This window comes from Pseudophryne corroboree, chromosome 1 (assembly GCF_028390025.1).
Source record: "Pseudophryne corroboree isolate aPseCor3 chromosome 1, aPseCor3.hap2, whole genome shotgun sequence".
Lineage (NCBI taxonomy): Eukaryota > Metazoa > Chordata > Amphibia > Anura > Myobatrachidae > Pseudophryne > Pseudophryne corroboree.
In genome coordinates, this window is record NC_086444.1 from 1,007,843,132 (window position 1) to 1,007,862,984 (window position 19,853).

General features: G+C 41.4%; 2 long non-coding RNA genes across 2 annotated transcripts; one reads left to right on the top strand and one right to left on the bottom strand.

The window, feature by feature from the left end:
* Positions 1–8,164: 8,164 nt before the first annotated feature.
* LOC134982626 (uncharacterized) lies at positions 8,165–8,894 on the bottom strand. The gene is made up of 3 exons (XR_010191355.1): positions 8,821–8,894; positions 8,482–8,559; positions 8,165–8,393 (listed from the first exon to the last, which is right to left on the bottom strand). It is a non-coding gene; the product is annotated as an uncharacterized LOC134982626 (long non-coding RNA).
* Positions 8,895–14,845: 5,951 nt separating this feature from the next.
* Positions 14,846–15,575, top strand: LOC134982737 (uncharacterized). The gene is made up of 3 exons (XR_010191456.1): positions 14,846–14,919; positions 15,181–15,258; positions 15,347–15,575. It is a non-coding gene; the product is annotated as an uncharacterized LOC134982737 (long non-coding RNA).
* The last annotated feature ends 4,278 nt before the right edge of the window (positions 15,576–19,853 follow it).

Below are 19,853 nucleotides of genomic sequence, written 5' to 3' on the forward strand. Positions count from 1 at the left end.
CATTGACCAGCAGCAATTGCCCCCACAAAGTACACAGGGAGCTGAGATGGTGGATTCCAGTGGGGACGAATTGATAATCTGTGAGGAGGGGGATGTACACGGTGATATATCGGAGGGTGATGATGAGGTGGACATCTTGCCTCTGTAGAGCCAGTTTGTGCAAGGAGAGATTAATTGCTTCTTTTTTGGGGGGGGTCCAAACCAACCCGTCATATCAGTCACAGTCGTGTGGCAGACCCTGTCACTGAAATGATGGGTTGGTTAAAGTGTGCATGTCCTGTTTTGTTTATACAACATAAGGGTGGGTGGGAGGGCCCAAGGACAATTCCATCTTGCACCTCTTTTTTCTTTTATTTTTCTTTGTGTCATGTGCTGTTTGGGGAGGGTTTTTTGGAAGGGACATCCTGCGTGACACTGCAGTGCCACTCCTAAATGGGCCCGGTGTTTGTGTCGGCCACTAGGGTCGCTAATCTTACTCACACAGTCAGCTACCTCATTGCGCCTCTTTTTTTCTTTGCGTCATGTGCTGATTGGGGAGGGTTTTTTGGAAGGGACATCCTGCGTGACACTGCAGTGCCACTCCTAAATGGGCCCGGTGTTTGTGTCGGCCACTAGGGTCGCTAATCTTACTCACACAGTCAGCTACCTCATTGCGCCTCTTTTTTTCTTTGCGTCATGTGCTGATTGGGGAGGGTTTTTTGGAAGGGACATCCTGCGTGACACTGCAGTGCCACTCCTAAATGGGCCCGGTGTTTGTGTCGGCCACTAGGGTCGCTAATCTTACTCACACAGTCAGCTACCTCATTGCGCCTCTTTTTTTCTTTGCGTCATGTGCTGATTGGGGAGGGTTTTTTGGAAGGGACATCCTGCGTGACACTGCAGTGCCACTCCTAAATGGGCCCGGTGTTTGTGTCGGCCACTAGGGTCGCTTATCTTACTCACACAGTCAGCTACCTCATTGCGCCTCTTTTTTTCTTTGCGTCATGTGCTGATTGGGGAGGGTTTTTTGGAAGGGACATCCTGCGTGACACTGCAGTGCCACTCCTAGATGGGCCAGGTGTTTGTGTCGGCCACTAGTGTCGCTTAGCTTAGTCATCCAGCGACCTTGGTGCAAATTTTAGGACTAAAAATAATATTGTGAGGTGTGAGGTATTCAGAATAGACTGAAAATGAGTGGAAATTATGGTTTTTGAGGTTAATAATAATATGGGATCAAAATGACCCCCAAATTCTATGATTTAAGCTGTTTTTTAGTGTTTTTTTAAAAAAACACCCGAATCCAAAACACACCCGAATCTGACAAAAAAAATTCGGTGAGGTTTTGCCAAAACGCGGTCGAACCCAAAACACGGCCGCGGAACCGAACCCAAAACCAAAACACAAAACCCGAAAAATTTCAGGCGCTCATCAATGCTGATTGTACATGGAGGAGCTACCTGGCTACCACTGTTAATGAACAGCTGAGCCACCAGAGGGAGACCAGAGGGAGACTGCTCCTGTTGAGAAAGCAGTGTGTGGGGACCCTTAATGTGTGAAGGCCCCGGAATGGCCACCCCTGTTGTCTCACTTTTAATCTGGCCCTGGGCGCTCCCCCACAATAAACGAATATATATATATATATATATATATATACCAGTACAGGAAAACACTGCGGCACTCGGAGTCTTTGAATTGGAAAACGTGTATTCAAATTAGCACTCCAAACGGTTTGGAGTGCTAATTTGAATACACGTTTTCCAATTCAAAGACTCCGAGTGCCGCAGTGTTTTCCTGTACTGGTAATACTTCTTTTTACTGGGGGCACCAGAGCTACCTATTCCCATGAAAGCGGAGTGCCGGTCCATGCTCTAGTATATATATATATATATATATATATATATATATTCCTCGCAGCAGTCCGGCACTCTCCACTCCACCTGGGTGCTGGCTCAGGTGCCTTCCTCAAGGAGTATGGTTCCTACTATAGCCACAGAAAGGAGGCGGCACTCAGAGACTCAATAAATAGGTGAAAAAACAACCCGTGTATTTATTCAACGTTTCGGGGGTCGCATCCCCGTCTTCAGGAAACACAATACAAATGTGACAAACTGTAAAAACCTTAAATAGCTCACCCCTCCAGGGAACGCCAGCCTTCGGTGCGGGCGGCGCCTTTGTATTTGTATTTGTATTGTGTTTCCTGAAGACGGGGGTGCGAGCCCCAAAACCTTGAATAAATACACGGGTCGTTTTTTTACCTATTTATCGAGTCTCTGAGTGCCACCTCCTTTCTGTGGCTATATATATATATATATATATATATACTAGGTGCTTCATCGCGCCCTACGGGCGCTCTTCACACCGTCGCAAGGGGCTACGCCCCCTTAACCCTTGCATGCCTTTCTGGGGTTCAATATTTGTATTATATGGAGTATTACCTGCATTCCTTTGTTAGTGGTTAAATATTGCACAATGAAAGGGCGTGCGATGGTGAAGGAGGCGCAGCCCCTTGCGACGGCGTGAACAGCACCTGCAGGGCATGATGTACAGAATGTAGCGGGTGCGGGGGGGACTGCGGATGGGGAGGGTGTCTGTAGATGCTGCGAGTGGAGGGGGGCGGAAGCAAGGTGGCCCAGATGGGGAAGGGTCAGGAGGTGCTGCGGGTGGGGGGGGCAGAGGAGTGGGGGCTGCAGATGGGGGAGGGGTCCGGAGGCACTGTAGGTGGGGGAGGGGCAGGGGTGCCATGGGTGGGAGAGGGGCAGGTGCAGGGATGTTGCGGATGGGTGAAGGGTTCCATAGGTGCTGTGGGATGGGAAGGGGCGGGGGTGCCGGGGGTGGGGTAGGGGGTCCAGAGGCGCCGTGGGTAGGGGAGGGGCAGGTACGAGTGGTGCAGCGGAGGGGGAAGGGGGTCCGGAGGCACTGCAGGTGGTGGAGGGGCAGATGCGGGGGTGCAATGGGTGGGTGAGGGGGGGACCGCGGATGGAGGAGGGTGTCTGCAGATGCTGCGGGTGGAGGGGGGCAGGTGTGGGGGGAGACATATATGGGGGGTGGATAGTGGAGGGGGTCTGGAGGTGCTGTGGGTGGTGGAGGAGCGGAGGAGTGGGAGTCATGGGTAATGTAGGGGGTCTGGAGGCACAGCGTGTGGGGGAGGGGTGGAGTGCCGCATGTGGTGGAGGGGAAGGTGCAGAGGTGTGGTGCATTGGGGTGGGGTCTGGAGGCACTGCGGGTACTGTACCTGCCAAAAAGGTAGTTGGAGGGTATGCAGTAACAGGGCCAGGACAGGGGTGACAGGGTCAAAACAGGGGTGACGGGGCCAAGACAGGGGTGACAGGGTCAGAACAGGGGTGACGGGGCCAGGACAGGGGTGACGGGGCCAGGACAGGGGTGACGGGGCCAGGACAGGGGCGACGGGGCCAGGACAGAATTGACAGGGACAGGATAGGGGTGACAGGGCCAGGGTAGGGGCGGCAGGACCAGGACAGGGTTGACAGGGCCAGTATAGGGTTGACAGGGCAAGCACAGGGGTGACAGGGCCAGGATAGGGGTAACAGGGCCAGGACAAGGGTGACAGGGCCAGAATAAGGGTGAAAGGGCCAGGATAAGGGTGAAAGGGCCAGGATAAGGGTGACACGGCAAGGCCAGGGGTGACAGGGACATGACAGAACACAGGGCACGGGAGAGATTGGTATTAGGGACAGAACAGTGGTGACAGACAGATGTCTCTTACCGGAGTCACTGCTGCTGGCTGCTGCTGTTCCACTCCAACCTGTTGGGATCTGCTGCTGGTGGAGACTTGACATGGCTGATTCTCTCAGGCTGGAGTCCTGCTTCCTCTACCCATCCGCATCCATCCCCCCACTCCTCAGTCACACACCGCGGACCTTGCGCGGCGGCCGGGCACTGTGGTAAGGGGAGACTGGGAGTGACTGGTTAGCCCCCAGGAGATGCTGTGACTGGAGGGAGGAGGGGGTCATAGCATGCATGCGGCGCGGACCTCGCGGCTGCTGGGCACTGTGGTAAGGGGAGACTGGGAGTGACTGGTTAGCCCCCAGGAGATGCTGTGACTGGAGGGAGGAGGGGGTCATAGCATGCATGCGGCGCGGACCTCGCGGCTGCTGGGCACTGTGGTAAGGGGAGATTGGGAGTGACTGGTTAGCTCCCAGGAGACGGTGCGGCTGGAAGGAGGAGGGGGTCGGAGCCTGCAAGCAGCTCGGACTTCTGTAGCGCTACCCGCTGGCTAAAGTGTGAGAAGGAGCTGGGCGCACCTCGCTGTATGCGGCAGCGCTGCAGCTAGCGGTGGGGTTGCCGGGGCTGGAGATAACAGAGGCAGTACGGAACCTGCACAGCGGCAGGTGCCCCACAAAACTGCAGCTAAGAAGTGTGGAGTGTGCCAGAAAGTGACGCTCCTCCGCGCCAGAGAGACCCTGCTGAGTATGCTGATGTGGGCGGTCAAGCACACAGTGAGCCGGTGCCCGTCTGTATGTACGGCATACCCACTCACACACCCCCATACCTCCCAACTGTCCCGATTTTCGCTGGACAGTCCCATTTTTTGTGGTCTGTCCTGTTGGGGCTGGGGAGGGGGGCAGTTGGAAAGCTCCTGCACGTGCTGTTCTGCTTAGCAGAGCAGCGGTGAATAGACGCTGTGCATATGCGCACAGCGTCTATTTAGTGGAGACAGAGGGAGAGGGGGCATCAGGGGGTACGTACCATGGGCCCCACAGTTTTAGGGGGCCCCCCGGCTGGAGTAGCTCTGTCCCAGCTCAGAAGCTCCCCTGTCCTGCCAGCAACAGCGGCAGCATTGTGCTACAGTCAGCATACGCTGCTGCGTGTTGGCAGGTCTGTGGTGTTGCAGGGAGGCAGCAGTCTGCCTGCGTTCTTCTGCCTGTGCGGGTGTGTAGGGGGGAGCGACCACCTCCACCGGATTTAGCCCTAGCTGAGGGGCCAAAATCCCATTAAAAAAAATCCCAGAATTTGCATAAGGGGGCGTGGCCACGGGTCCCGCGATTAGGCCACGCCCCCAACCCCACAGCAGGCACAGCAATGAGATAGGGCTCCCCTGTCTAAAGTGCCCTGGGCCCCCCGGACTCATAATCTGCCCCTGGAGGCATGCCAGCAGCTCACAGAGCGCTGGGCATGCCCCCTCACTGCCGAAAACGGGTGCCCTCCCGTGAAGCCACGCCCCCTTTTAATTGGTCACGCCCCTTTTCGCCACGCGTGTCCCTCCTTCTGCCTGAAGAAAGCTGGGAGGTATGCACCCCTGCCTGTGCCATGCTGGGAGGTATGCACCCCTGCCTGTGCCATGCCCATCTACTACACACCATTTCTATATACACCCTGGGAGGTACACCCAGGCAGGTTCGTTGGTTGTGGTGAGTGCCGGACATCTCTCTTTGAGGGACTCTGGTCAAGACTTCTGTGACATCAGTCAAGGCACCTTCTGCTCCTAGTCTCCTATAGATTTGCCCAGATCTGTGACTCATTTGAATGACTCCGCCCAGTGTTGTGACTCCGCCCAGCGTTAGCAAATGAGTCACAAAGTCACAGATCTGGGCTATTATATAGGAGATATATACACTTCTCCAATACCCAGAACTTCTTGGGTAAATATTAGATCCTTTGCCCGGTGCCATCCACATCACACCTCCCGGAGATTGATGGCTCATGTCACCGGGAGGCCGAGCTTAGGTCTGATGACAGTGGGTGTGGGGCTTAGACTGTCTAGCTGTAATTAGCAGGGAATGCTTCCAGTGAAAGCTCCCACTGTCATTGCTAGGTAGGTCCTGAGGGAGGCAGATATTCTTGTGGACGCTGCAGCCTTGCAGCCCATAGGTAAAATCTGCAACTATATATACAGTATATCTTACTTGCCTACCCTCCCAGAACGGGTGGGAGGCTCCCGAAAATCGAGTGGCACTCCTGGCCCCCCGGAAAGGCAGGCAAGAATCCTGCACTACTACAGATCTCCGCTCTCCCCCTCGGACGCCTACAATAGATTGCAAGTGATTGGGCCGAGTGAAACTAATGACACTATTCACTGTGGATTGCTTCATCGTAGCCCCGCCGCCTGCTACACAGTGCCTAATTTCTTGCCACTGCAAAATGGGGTTGGGCAACGATGATACAATTGTGGCACCACGCCTCCGAACAGTCCACCTATGCGCCAACCGAAAGAAGGGGCAACCGGTCGGTAAGTACAGTACGATATATATATATATATATATATATTAAAGGTATAACACTGCTCCTCTCCTTACTATGGGGGTATACAAATGTTTTGCATGCCAATTCAATTATTGCTCTGCTCGGGCATGCACAGCCACCATTCGTTCCTTGAAGAAGCTGCCTGGTGCAGAGAAATGTGCTAGAGCTATAGGGGCAGATGTATATTAACCTGGAAAAGGCATAAGGAAGTGATAAACCAGTGATAAGTGCAAGGTGATAAACGCACCAGCCAATCAGCTCCAGTATGCAAATTAACAGTTAGCAGATGACTGGCTGGTGCATTTATCAACTTGCACTTATCACTGGTTTATTACTACCTTATGCTTTTTCCAGGTTAGTACATCTGCCCCATAATTTCTAAACTTTGCAGAGTACCATAACTATATAGTTTTCCATCCGGACCACCCCGGGACTTTGCTACAGCTCCACTGTGCCCCTCTGCTATCACCAGCTTCACTTCTCAGGCTCCACTTTGGCCTTCACAAGCAGTGAGGATCTGCAGACCCAGAACACCAGGACAGCCCTGTCAGGTGCTCTCAATAGAGAACTGCCTCTGGCCGTCGAGCACTAAACCGCAAGCAGAGGTATTTACCAGCATCCCACGCTGTACACCAACGCTGGTTTGTGGGCACGGGAATTTATTTGTCATTGCAGAATATGCTGCAGCTATTGGCGGCTGATAACATCGGACACAGACATAATAACAAGGGGTGTTTTAAGAGAGATGGGGGCCCGTGGGCAGACTCCGAGTGGGCACCCATCTCTCAATGGCACTGTAGGCTCCAGCAATGAGCTGGCGTCTACTGTGCATGTGCAAATCTCCAGAAACATGGCGCCTGCATAGTCCGGAGACTAATTTGCTACTGTGCATGCGCGGCGGCCATTTTGGGACAAATTTTAACGGCGACTGCTGTGGCTTCAGCACCCGTCGTGGGACTCCAGAAACGTGAGTTTTAACACAGCATGGGTGCAGTGTGTATGGTGTGGGGCCCCCCTGGACCCAGGGACCCGTGTGCACCGCATACATTGCACCCATGGTAGAAATACCAATGATAACAACCGAGGGCCCCTTATACAACACTGTTGACTGTATCAGCTCTTTGGATATAACTGTTACTATCCAACATCCAGGTGTACCATTAAAGGAGCTGTACTACAGCTAAACATAATGCGCTGACAAGCGCAGTGGGTGAGTGCGAAATTGTATTAGTGAAACGGATGAGAATATCCTTATTTTTAATCATTAAAAGACACCTGCATGCTTACCATTTATAATTGGATCCGGATAGACACAATTTTTTAATTTTTTTTCATTATTATTACATCTAGATATTATATTTTATTCATGCAGTGCTATTGTAATTGTACTCAGTACTTACATTGTGACATTGATCTAATGTATACAACATTCATGTGTATATTCACATTTAATTTATAGCCTATTAAAGTGTTATTTTTTTATTCAAAGTGTGGTGAGTAGTATAATAGCGGTGCCATCTGTTGTATATTCCATTGTTTTCTGTTAGAGAGGATTTGCACACCTCTAATCAGTTTGGCTGCCACACCTGCACCTAACTCCCCACATTATTATATACTATTGTTTGGCGCTAGGACCAAATCAAAAACCCTTATGCACAGCCACCAGTGCTGACATTGTTATGTTGTTCCGTCATTTTGACGGGATGGTAACTAGTATATATATATATACTGTATATATATACTAGTTACCAGCCAGTCAATATAAATAAATGTTTCTCTAGATGTATACATAAATGTATACATAAATATATACATATATATATATATAACCAAGAAATAAAGTACCCCTTTTTTGCGCTAAAAACTATAAAGCTCGCACCACTGAGAAGTGCCTCCTGTCAGACAAGGCAAAGAATGGAGAACAGATCTAAGAAATTCTCATGGGAGCTCAACCACTTCAGATTTCACATACAAATGTGTTTATTTTAAAATAATTCTTTAAACAGTAAAAACTGTACTCATATAAAAGTTTCAATAAAACATACACATGACTTTACATTACAAATGGACAGTATAGACAAATATTTATCTTGATAATTTTTGGTAATATCCACATCTATTTCTCAATGAAGCGTTCAGATGTATGTTCAAATCACAAATGCGTGAGTGCCCAACGCGTTTCGTCCTTACAGGACTTCATCAGGGGACGCAATCTGAGTGGTAGTTAGAAAGAGGGTGATATACCAAATGCTATTTACATTTATCACAGTCTTGCTACATTAAGATCATCTACTTACATACCAATGAGATCAAAGTTTGTAAGATATCACCTCCAACTTTTGCCGTGGGTGTATATAAAAATTCTCACAGATAAAGGATCTAGAAATGTCACCATTAGAATTGATATTAAATTACAGTGACCATATATATTCACAATAGAATTAGTAAACATAATCAAGGAGGAAGGAACAAACAAAATGGAGTAGTGGAGGAATAGATGCAATATACTCTCTATCAATGGGTATGATAATTGCTCAATTAATCACAAATTGAGTGCAATTCTATGTTACTCATTATTCAAAAGCAGAATTGATGGTAATTATTCCATTATATCATAGACATTCAAACAAAGCTACTCACATTCCAATATTGGTGTCTATCATAAAAAAGTTCATCAATGTATAAACAGAAGAAAAATTGCTGTGACAGTAACCTATAAATTGGAAATTCAGACAATAATATGTATGGATAGGTGAACTTTACCAGCATAAATTATAAGCTACAGATTGTTATTTACATTGTATATTGGAACCTAACTATACATAACATTCATTATGCGAATGGAGTTAATCCCTATTATTCTTATATATACAATATCATTGCACTATTTGTGAGGGACCATGGTGAACCAAATCGCTGATCAATAATATCTTTATATGCCTAATTATTCATAATATCAATTTGCACTTTTATATATTATGAAAAGGCAGAGTTTTGACAGCCATTATAAGTTCAAACAATGCCTTAGTATATTTGATGAGGCAAAGCTTCACATCCATTATAGGTCCAAATGATATCTTAGCATATTCCCTTACAAATTGACACCCCTGTTGTTTACTTCACGTTGTACTGCACATTATTATATAATAAATCCTAAATAGTGAAAGTGATTTAATTCATAGAAATTATTGCTATACAAAAATGAGGCTACAACCGAATAAATTTAATTAATTTATAATAGGAGGAACATCTTAGGCTCACCTTTTTAGTTGAAAATAGACCAATCCTATTTAAAATAAGAATATTGTGATAGACTCAAATGAGTCAATACCCTGAAAGAGAAATTTATCCATAAATATGGGTTCTTTCTCCAATATATCAAAAAATGTCTGTTAGTCATGATATTTACCTTAGTATTCTCTCAGGATTCTCATTCACAGCTCAAGTGCTAAATGGAAACTGGGGCTGATATTTATACCTCCTCCCCAATGACCTCATTTCCTGTTTGATATTTATCTTATTTAGTTTAATTTTTAATGTTTCCTTCTAGCATTCAATCTGTTAACAGTGATAGCATTACTGACCAGTGAGTCAGTCATTCGAGGATTTAAAAGACAGCTGAAATGGACTTAGATATTTCTATTAAAATGATGTTGAACGCTTTTGCGTTCCATCGTCGCCGGCGGCGTGCGTTCCACCGCCGCTACTTCCGGTTCCGGCGTGCGTTCCATAGACGCTACTTCCGGTTTCCGGTATGCGTTCCACACATATTAAATCTATGCCGGCGTGCGTTCTACTGGCTGCTGCTTCAAATTAAAGTTGTCAAAACGGATAATCATAGCTTAATGGCGCCCAACTAGTCCATCATTAGCTACTCCATTATCATATTGATCTAATAACACATGCGATCTATTTACTTAGTGGATAATGGTTGATTTATAAATTTATTTAAAGTGTTTAACCATCTTGTTTTACTTAGTGATGAAAAATTATATAGAGGGACTGATGCCACATGAAAATCCTTCATTAAAAATAAACAGTAATCAATATTGTGCTTCCAGTGATGGTGATTTAACAATTAATTATGTGATTTGTGATGTTTAATTATGTTATTAATCTATATGATTTATTGATATATTAATCTAATAATATTTTAATAATGTTATTATGATTTTAACCTCATTAATGTGCTCTGTGATATATTCTAACTTTAACCTATAACATAATTATCTAACTGACTGTGCAGCCATAAATAGACTTATATATAAGAAAACAACAACAACAGCCATAAATAAGGCAGTTCAGATCAACATGGTCCCCCATTTACAATTGTTACAAATTGGCAACTTAACATCTTAATGTATCATGCTTTAATCTTCAACCTATGATCTGATAACAAATCATAAAATCAGTTGTAATATATAGTTGAGCCCCATTAAATATGGTCCATTAAATAGGGAGTGTTATACTAAAAACATGAAACATATTAGATATAGAATGTGGAGAATGGTGAATTAAGGACTTAAAGGAAAGAGACAATATCCACGTCTTCATTAAGGCCATTGGGGGCTAATGTGTTGAGCATATAAATCCAGTATGTTTCACGTTTAGATAATCTCAAATCCCTATTTCCACCTCTTGGGTCTACTGGTATATGTTCTAATACTGTAAATGAAAAGTTATCCCTCGTCACTGTCGCACCATGTTTCTCGGCATAATGCCTTGGGAGGCTATGGGAAAGAAACCTGTTTTTCACATTTCTTATATGCTCTTGAATTCTTATTTTGGTTGGTCTTTTTGTCTTTCCTATGTAGGTAAAACTACAACTACAAGAGATCTTGTACACAACATACTCTGTGTTGCAATTAACCAAGTGTTTCAATCTATAACATCCCCCTGACTCGAATTCCATACTAAATGATTTACGGTCCATAAATTTACAGCATATGCACCTAGAGCATGGGAAACACCCTTTGGTGGGTATGATATCACTATTTTCCTTTCTAATACAAGAATGCAACCTTGACAACTTACTTGGTGCCACTATGCTTTTTAAATTCGTTGCTCTTCTAAATACCAGGTCTGGTTTTTTAGGGAGGGAAGGGCCCAAAACAGAGTCTTTTAAAAGTATACCCCAATGTCGATTTAGAATCTTTTTGATGGCTACGTTTTCTTGATTGAATTGTGTAATGAAAGGTCTACGGAACCTTTGATCTGTTTGGGTTTTATTTTTGGGACATAGCATTAAATCCCTTTTTTGCAAAGAAGCTTTAGACTTTGCTGCCTCAATGGAGTCTGAGTTATAACCCCTTTCTATAAACCTGTTTCCAATTAAAGTGGCCTGTTCCCAATAATCATCAATGTTGGTACAATTGCGCCTTATCCGTAAAAATTGCGCATATGGTACGTTATTCTTCCAAGCAGGGTAGTGACAACTGGTTTGGGGGATGTAACTATTGGCGTCAACATCCTTAAAGAAGGTCTTCGTTATTATTTTTTTACCTTCTACCCCTGTTAAGGTTAAATCCAAAAAATCAATACTTATTGGATTATGCTGAAAAGTGAATTTCAAATTAAAACCATTCGACTGTATAAATGTTATGAATCCATTAATACTATGTTCATCACCTTTCCAAATGAAAAGGAGATCGTCAATATATCTTTGGTAGAATATTATATTAACTTCAAAATCGGAATCATATATATAAATCTCCTCCCATGCTATTGACGATCTCCTTTTCATTTGGAAAGGTGATGAACATAGTATTAATGGATTCATAACATTTATACAGTCGAATGGTTTTAATTTGAAATTCACTTTTCAGCATAATCCAATAAGTATTGATTTTTTGGATTTAACCTTAACAGGGGTAGAAGGTAAAAAAATAATAACGAAGACCTTCTTTAAGGATGTTGACGCCAATAGTTACATCCCCCAAACCAGTTGTCACTACCCTGCTTGGAAGAATAACGTACCATATGCGCAATTTTTACGGATAAGGCGCAATTGTACCAACATTGATGATTATTGGGAACAGGCCACTTTAATTGGAAACAGGTTTATAGAAAGGGGTTATAACTCAGACTCCATTGAGGCAGCAAAGTCTAAAGCTTCTTTGCAAAAAAGGGATTTAATGCTATGTCCCAAAAATAAAACCCAAACAGATCAAAGGTTCCGTAGACCTTTCATTACACAATTCAATCAAGAAAACGTAGCCATCAAAAAGATTCTAAATCGACATTGGGGTATACTTTTAAAAGACTCTGTTTTGGGCCCTTCCCTCCCTAAAAAACCAGACCTGGTATTTAGAAGAGCAACGAATTTAAAAAGCATAGTGGCACCAAGTAAGTTGTCAAGGTTGCATTCTTGTATTAGAAAGGAAAATAGTGATATCATACCCACCAAAGGGTGTTTCCCATGCTCTAGGTGCATATGCTGTAAATTTATGGACCGTAAATCATTTAGTATGGAATTCGAGTCAGGGGGATGTTATAGATTGAAACACTTGGTTAATTGCAACACAGAGTATGTTGTGTACAAGATCTCTTGTAGTTGTAGTTTTACCTACATAGGAAAGACAAAAAGACCAACCAAAATAAGAATTCAAGAGCATATAAGAAATGTGAAAAACAGGTTTCTTTCCCATAGCCTCCCAAGGCATTATGCCGAGAAACATGGTGCGACAGTGACGAGGGATAACTTTTCATTTACAGTATTAGAACATATACCAGTAGACCCAAGAGGTGGAAATAGGGATTTGAGATTATCTAAACGTGAAACATACTGGATTTATATGCTCAACACATTAGCCCCCAATGGCCTTAATGAAGACGTGGATATTGTCTCTTTCCTTTAAGTCCTTAATTCACCATTCTCCACATTCTATATCTAATATGTTTCATGTTTTTAGTATAACACTCCCTATTTAATGGACCATATTTAATGGGGCTCAACTATATATTACAACTGATTTTATGATTTGTTATCAGATCATAGGTTGAAGATTAAAGCATGATACATTAAGATGTTAAGTTGCCAATTTGTAACAATTGTAAATGGGGGACCATGTTGATCTGAACTGCCTTATTTATGGCTGTTGTTGTTGTTTTCTTATATATAAGTCTATTTATGGCTGCACAGTCAGTTAGATAATTATGTTATAGGTTAAAGTTAGAATATATCACAGAGCACATTAATGAGGTTAAAATCATAATAACATTATTAAAATATTATTAGATTAATATATCAATAAATCATATAGATTAATAACATAATTAAACATCACAAATCACATAATTAATTGTTAAATCACCATCACTGGAAGCACAATATTGATTACTGTTTATTTTTAATGAAGGATTTTCATGTGGCATCAGTCCCTCTATATAATTTTTCATCACTAAGTAAAACAAGATGGTTAAACACTTTAAATAAATTTATAAATCAACCATTATCCACTAAGTAAATAGATCGCATGTGTTATTAGATCAATATGATAATGGAGTAGCTAATGATGGACTAGTTGGGCGCCATTAAGCTATGATTATCCGTTTTGACAACTTTAATTTGAAGCAGCAGCCAGTAGAACGCACGCCGGCATAGATTTAATATGTGTGGAACGCATACCGGAAACCGGAAGTAGCGTCTATGGAACGCACGCCGGAACCGGAAGTAGCGGCGGTGGAACGCACGCCGCCGGCGACGATGGAACGCAAAAGCGTTCAACATCATTTTAATAGAAATATCTAAGTCCATTTCAGCTGTCTTTTAAATCCTCGAATGACTGACTCACTGGTCAGTAATGCTATCACTGTTAACAGATTGAATGCTAGAAGGAAACATTAAAAATTAAACTAAATAAGATAAATATCAAACAGGAAATGAGGTCATTGGGGAGGAGGTATAAATATCAGCCCCAGTTTCCATTTAGCACTTGAGCTGTGAATGAGAATCCTGAGAGAATACTAAGGTAAATATCATGACTAACAGACATTTTTTGATATATTGGAGAAAGAACCCATATTTATGGATAAATTTCTCTTTCAGGGTATTGACTCATTTGAGTCTATCACAATATTCTTATTTTAAATAGGATTGGTCTATTTTCAACTAAAAAGGTGAGCCTAAGATGTTCCTCCTATTATAAATTAATTAAATTTATTCGGTTGTAGCCTCATTTTTGTATAGCAATAATTTCTATGAATTAAATCACTTTCACTATTTAGGATTTATTATATAATAATGTGCAGTACAACGTGAAGTAAACAACAGGGGTGTCAATTTGTAAGGGAATATGCTAAGATATCATTTGGACCTATAATGGATGTGAAGCTTTGCCTCATCAAATATACTAAGGCATTGTTTGAACTTATAATGGCTGTCAAAACTCTGCCTTTTCATAATATATAAAAGTGCAAATTGATATTATGAATAATTAGGCATATAAAGATATTATTGATCAGCGATTTGGTTCACCATGGTCCCTCACAAATAGTGCAATGATATTGTATATATAAGAATAATAGGGATTAACTCCATTCGCATAATGAATGTTATGTATAGTTAGGTTCCAATATACAATGTAAATAACAATCTGTAGCTTATAATTTATGCTGGTAAAGTTCACCTATCCATACATATTATTGTCTGAATTTCCAATTTATAGGTTACTGTCACAGCAATTTTTCTTCTGTTTATACATTGATGAACTTTTTTATGATAGACACCAATATTGGAATGTGAGTAGCTTTGTTTGAATGTCTATGATATAATGGAATAATTACCATCAATTCTGCTTTTGAATAATGAGTAACATAGAATTGCACTCAATTTGTGATTAATTGAGCAATTATCATACCCATTGATAGAGAGTATATTGCATCTATTCCTCCACTACTCCATTTTGTTTGTTCCTTCCTCCTTGATTATGTTTACTAATTCTATTGTGAATATATATGGTCACTGTAATTTAATATCAATTCTAATGGTGACATTTCTAGATCCTTTATCTGTGAGAATTTTTATATACACCCACGGCAAAAGTTGGAGGTGATATCTTACAAACTTTGATCTCATTGGTATGTAAGTAGATGATCTTAATGTAGCAAGACTGTGATAAATGTAAATAGCATTTGGTATATCACCCTCTTTCTAACTACCACTCAGATTGCGTCCCCTGATGAAGTCCTGTAAGGACGAAACGCGTTGGGCACTCACGCATTTGTGATTTGAACATACATCTGAACGCTTCATTGAGAAATAGATGTGGATATTACCAAAAATTATCAAGATAAATATTTGTCTATACTGTCCATTTGTAATGTAAAGTCATGTGTATGTTTTATTGAAACTTTTATATGAGTACAGTTTTTACTGTTTAAAGAATTATTTTAAAATAAACACATTTGTATGTGAAATCTGAAGTGGTTGAGCTCCCATGAGAATTTCTTAGATCTGTTCTCCATTCTTTGCCTTGTCTGACAGGAGGCACTTCTCAGTGGTGCGAGCTTTATAGTTTTTAGCGCAAAAAAGGGGTACTTTATTTCTTGGTTTTGTGTAGTAGTTTGTCAGTAAGTACCCTTATTTGCAGCTCTTCTATCTAGCTATTATGCCTATATTTAATGATAGATCAAAGAGATCTTTAAAGGTCAGAAACATTTTTGAGGAGGAGGAACAAGTATTTCAAACTGAGGATGACGATTATTATGGTTATCTCAATTTAGTAGAAAAATTAGCTATTAAGGAGTTGAAAAATTGGTACGATATTATGACACTAGAAAAATATATAGAAGTAGGGAGGATTCCGAGAGGTTTACGATTGCATAAAACCCCCACAATTGGAGGGGGCAATGAAAGTTTCATTACTAACTGGAATACTATTCTAGATGATTGTTCGGTGAAACTTATTACTCTAATTATCACTGAGAGAAAAAAGGAGTTAAGCAGGTTAGAGGAGGAAATTAAAAGAGTGGAATTACAAGCCACCAAATTTGAGGATAGTGAAGAGTTCAAGCGGGATGTGTTAGATCTACATTATAAATTAGACTCTATGGAAGAAGAAATTATATCACGCAAACAAAAGAAATTTATTAGGGATAAAAATGACTATATTTCTGGTCAAATACACCACTTACCGATTAAAGAGGAGAGATTAGATGAAAGGAATCAAATACCATCAAAAAGATATCCCCGTTGGGAGAGACCACAGCAGGAAGTCCATAGAAACTACAGAGTTAATCAAGGTAATCTTAATGGCCACTATAGATCCAGGGGATCTTATAGATCTCCCTATCCTAATCGGGGTTATGAACAGAGGGGATATAGGAAACAATTCCCGCCTCAACATGGTTACCAAAGGAACAATTACATGCCACCTAAGGAGTATTACAATTCCTCCTATAGGAGTAGATATAATACAGATAGATCACCTACCCCTGATAGAAATCAAAGGGGACATTTTTTAGAAGAGAGACGAGGTTACAAATTCCCCCGCATACAGCAACAGCGAGAGGAGTTACATATCAGACTGGACTCACCACAGGGTATAAAAAGAGGGCACACTGGAGGAGACGAGGGTGCAGAGGGGGCAGAAAAAAGCCCCAAAAAAAGGAGAGCCCTATTCAATCAGGAGAAACCTCGTCTGGGATTGTTAACATCACAGAGAGACAATTATCATCAGCGGAACGCTCCCTATTAGATAAGGGATTAAAATTCGCACCAGATTTACATGTTGATAAATTCAATCTATTTGTTGATCTCAACAAATATGTCCGTAAATTAACGATACAGAGACACTTTCTTAAGAATCCCCAATTGAGTGCCAGTACGAATGAAAAAACTCCATTGGTAAAGTTACCATCAAAATATTACCCGGTAGAGTCCAGGGGCAGTAATCTGGACATCTTCTATGAATTAGTTAGGGAAGATTTTAGGAAAATAAGGCTGAAAAGCAACAAATATGGGACCAACCTTAATCCACAGGAAAAGGGAGCTTTGAAATCCCTGAAAAATGACACTGATTTGGTCATTAAAGGGGCGGATAAGGGTGGAGCAGTTGTATTGCAAACCAAAACGGCTTACCTGAATGAGGCATCTAAGATACTTTTTGATGGGCAGACATATATGGAATTACCCAACAATCCCACCTCATTATATCAGGAGGAGCTATATATATTACTTTCTAAAGCCCTGAAAGACAATTTAATATGTAAGGAAGAGTTCGACTATATGTTTGTTAAACATCCAACAGTTCCAAATTTTTACCATATTCCAAAAATTCATAAGAGTAAGACTTCACCACCAGGAAGGCCCATAGTGGCTGGGATTAATTCCCTGACGGCAAATTTATCCCATTATTTGGACCTGAGATTGCAGCCCTATGTATTAAAAATGAAGTCATATCTTAGAGATTCCACCAGTGTATTGCAAAAGTTAGAGAGCATAGAGTGGTCTAAAGAATACCAATGGTTAACTGTAGACGTACAAGCATTGTATTCATCTATACCACATAGTAAAGGTGTAGAAGCTGTAGAATTAGTTTTGTCAAATGACTCTAGTCTATCCCAAAAAGAAGTACGGTTTCTATTGGATAGCATAATGTTCATTTTGAACCATAATTTTTTTGAATTTGAGAATAAATTCTTTTTGCAACAACAGGGCACGGCGATGGGGACCAAATTTGCCCCATCGTATGCCAACTTGCTCATGAAAGCATGGGAGGAGATTTATATATATGATTCCGATTTTGAAGTTAATATAATATTCTACCAAAGATATATTGACGATCTCCTTTTCATTTGGAAAGGTGATGAACATAGTATTAATGGATTCATAACATTTATACAGTCGAATGGTTTTAATTTGAAATTCACTTTTCAGCATAATCCAATAAGTATTGATTTTTTGGATTTAACCTTAACAGGGGTAGAAGGTAAAAAAATAATAACGAAGACCTTCTTTAAGGATGTTGACGCCAATAGTTACATCCCCCAAACCAGTTGTCACTACCCTGCTTGGAAGAATAACGTACCATATGCGCAATTTTTACGGATAAGGCGCAATTGTACCAACATTGATGATTATTGGGAACAGGCCACTTTAATTGGAAACAGGTTTATAGAAAGGGGTTATAACTCAGACTCCATTGAGGCAGCAAAGTCTAAAGCTTCTTTGCAAAAAAGGGATTTAATGCTATGTCCCAAAAATAAAACCCAAACAGATCAAAGGTTCCGTAGACCTTTCATTACACAATTCAATCAAGAAAACGTAGCCATCAAAAAGATTCTAAATCGACATTGGGGTATACTTTTAAAAGACTCTGTTTTGGGCCCTTCCCTCCCTAAAAAACCAGACCTGGTATTTAGAAGAGCAACGAATTTAAAAAGCATAGTGGCACCAAGTAAGTTGTCAAGGTTGCATTCTTGTATTAGAAAGGAAAATAGTGATATCATACCCACCAAAGGGTGTTTCCCATGCTCTAGGTGCATATGCTGTAAATTTATGGACCGTAAATCATTTAGTATGGAATTCGAGTCAGGGGGATGTTATAGATTGAAACACTTGGTTAATTGCAACACAGAGTATGTTGTGTACAAGATCTCTTGTAGTTGTAGTTTTACCTACATAGGAAAGACAAAAAGACCAACCAATATAAGAATTCAAGAGCATATAAGAAATGTGAAAAACAGGTTTCTTTCCCATAGCCTCCCAAGGCATTATGCCGAGAAACATGGTGCGACAGTGACGAGGGATAACTTTTCATTTACAGTATTAGAACATATACCAGTAGACCCAAGAGGTGGAAATAGGGATTTGAGATTATCTAAACGTGAAACATACTGGATTTATATGCTCAACACATTAGCCCCCAATGGCCTTAATGAAGACGTGGATATTGTCTCTTTCCTTTAAGTCCTTAATTCACCATTCTCCACATTCTATATCTAATATGTTTCATGTTTTTAGTATAACACTCCCTATTTAATGGACCATATTTAATGGGGCTCAACTATATATTACAACTGATTTTATGATTTGTTATCAGATCATAGGTTGAAGATTAAAGCATGATACATTAAGATGTTAAGTTGCCAATTTGTAACAATTGTAAATGGGGGACCATGTTGATCTGAACTGCCTTATTTATGGCTGTTGTTGTTGTTTTCTTATATATAAGTCTATTTATGGCTGCACAGTCAGTTAGATAATTATGTTATAGGTTAAAGTTAGAATATATCACAGAGCACATTAATGAGGTTAAAATCATAATAACATTATTAAAATATTATTAGATTAATATATCAATAAATCATATAGATTAATAACATAATTAAACATCACAAATCACATAATTAATTGTTAAATCACCATCACTGGAAGCACAATATTGATTACTGTTTATTTTTAATGAAGGATTTTCATGTGGCATCAGTCCCTCTATATAATTTTTCATCACTAAGTAAAACAAGATGGTTAAACACTTTAAATAAATTTATAAATCAACCATTATCCACTAAGTAAATAGATCGCATGTGTTATTAGATCAATATGATAATGGAGTAGCTAATGATGGACTAGTTGGGCGCCATTAAGCTATGATTATCCGTTTTGACAACTTTAATTTGAAGCAGCAGCCAGTAGAACGCACGCCGGCATAGATTTAATATGTGTGGAA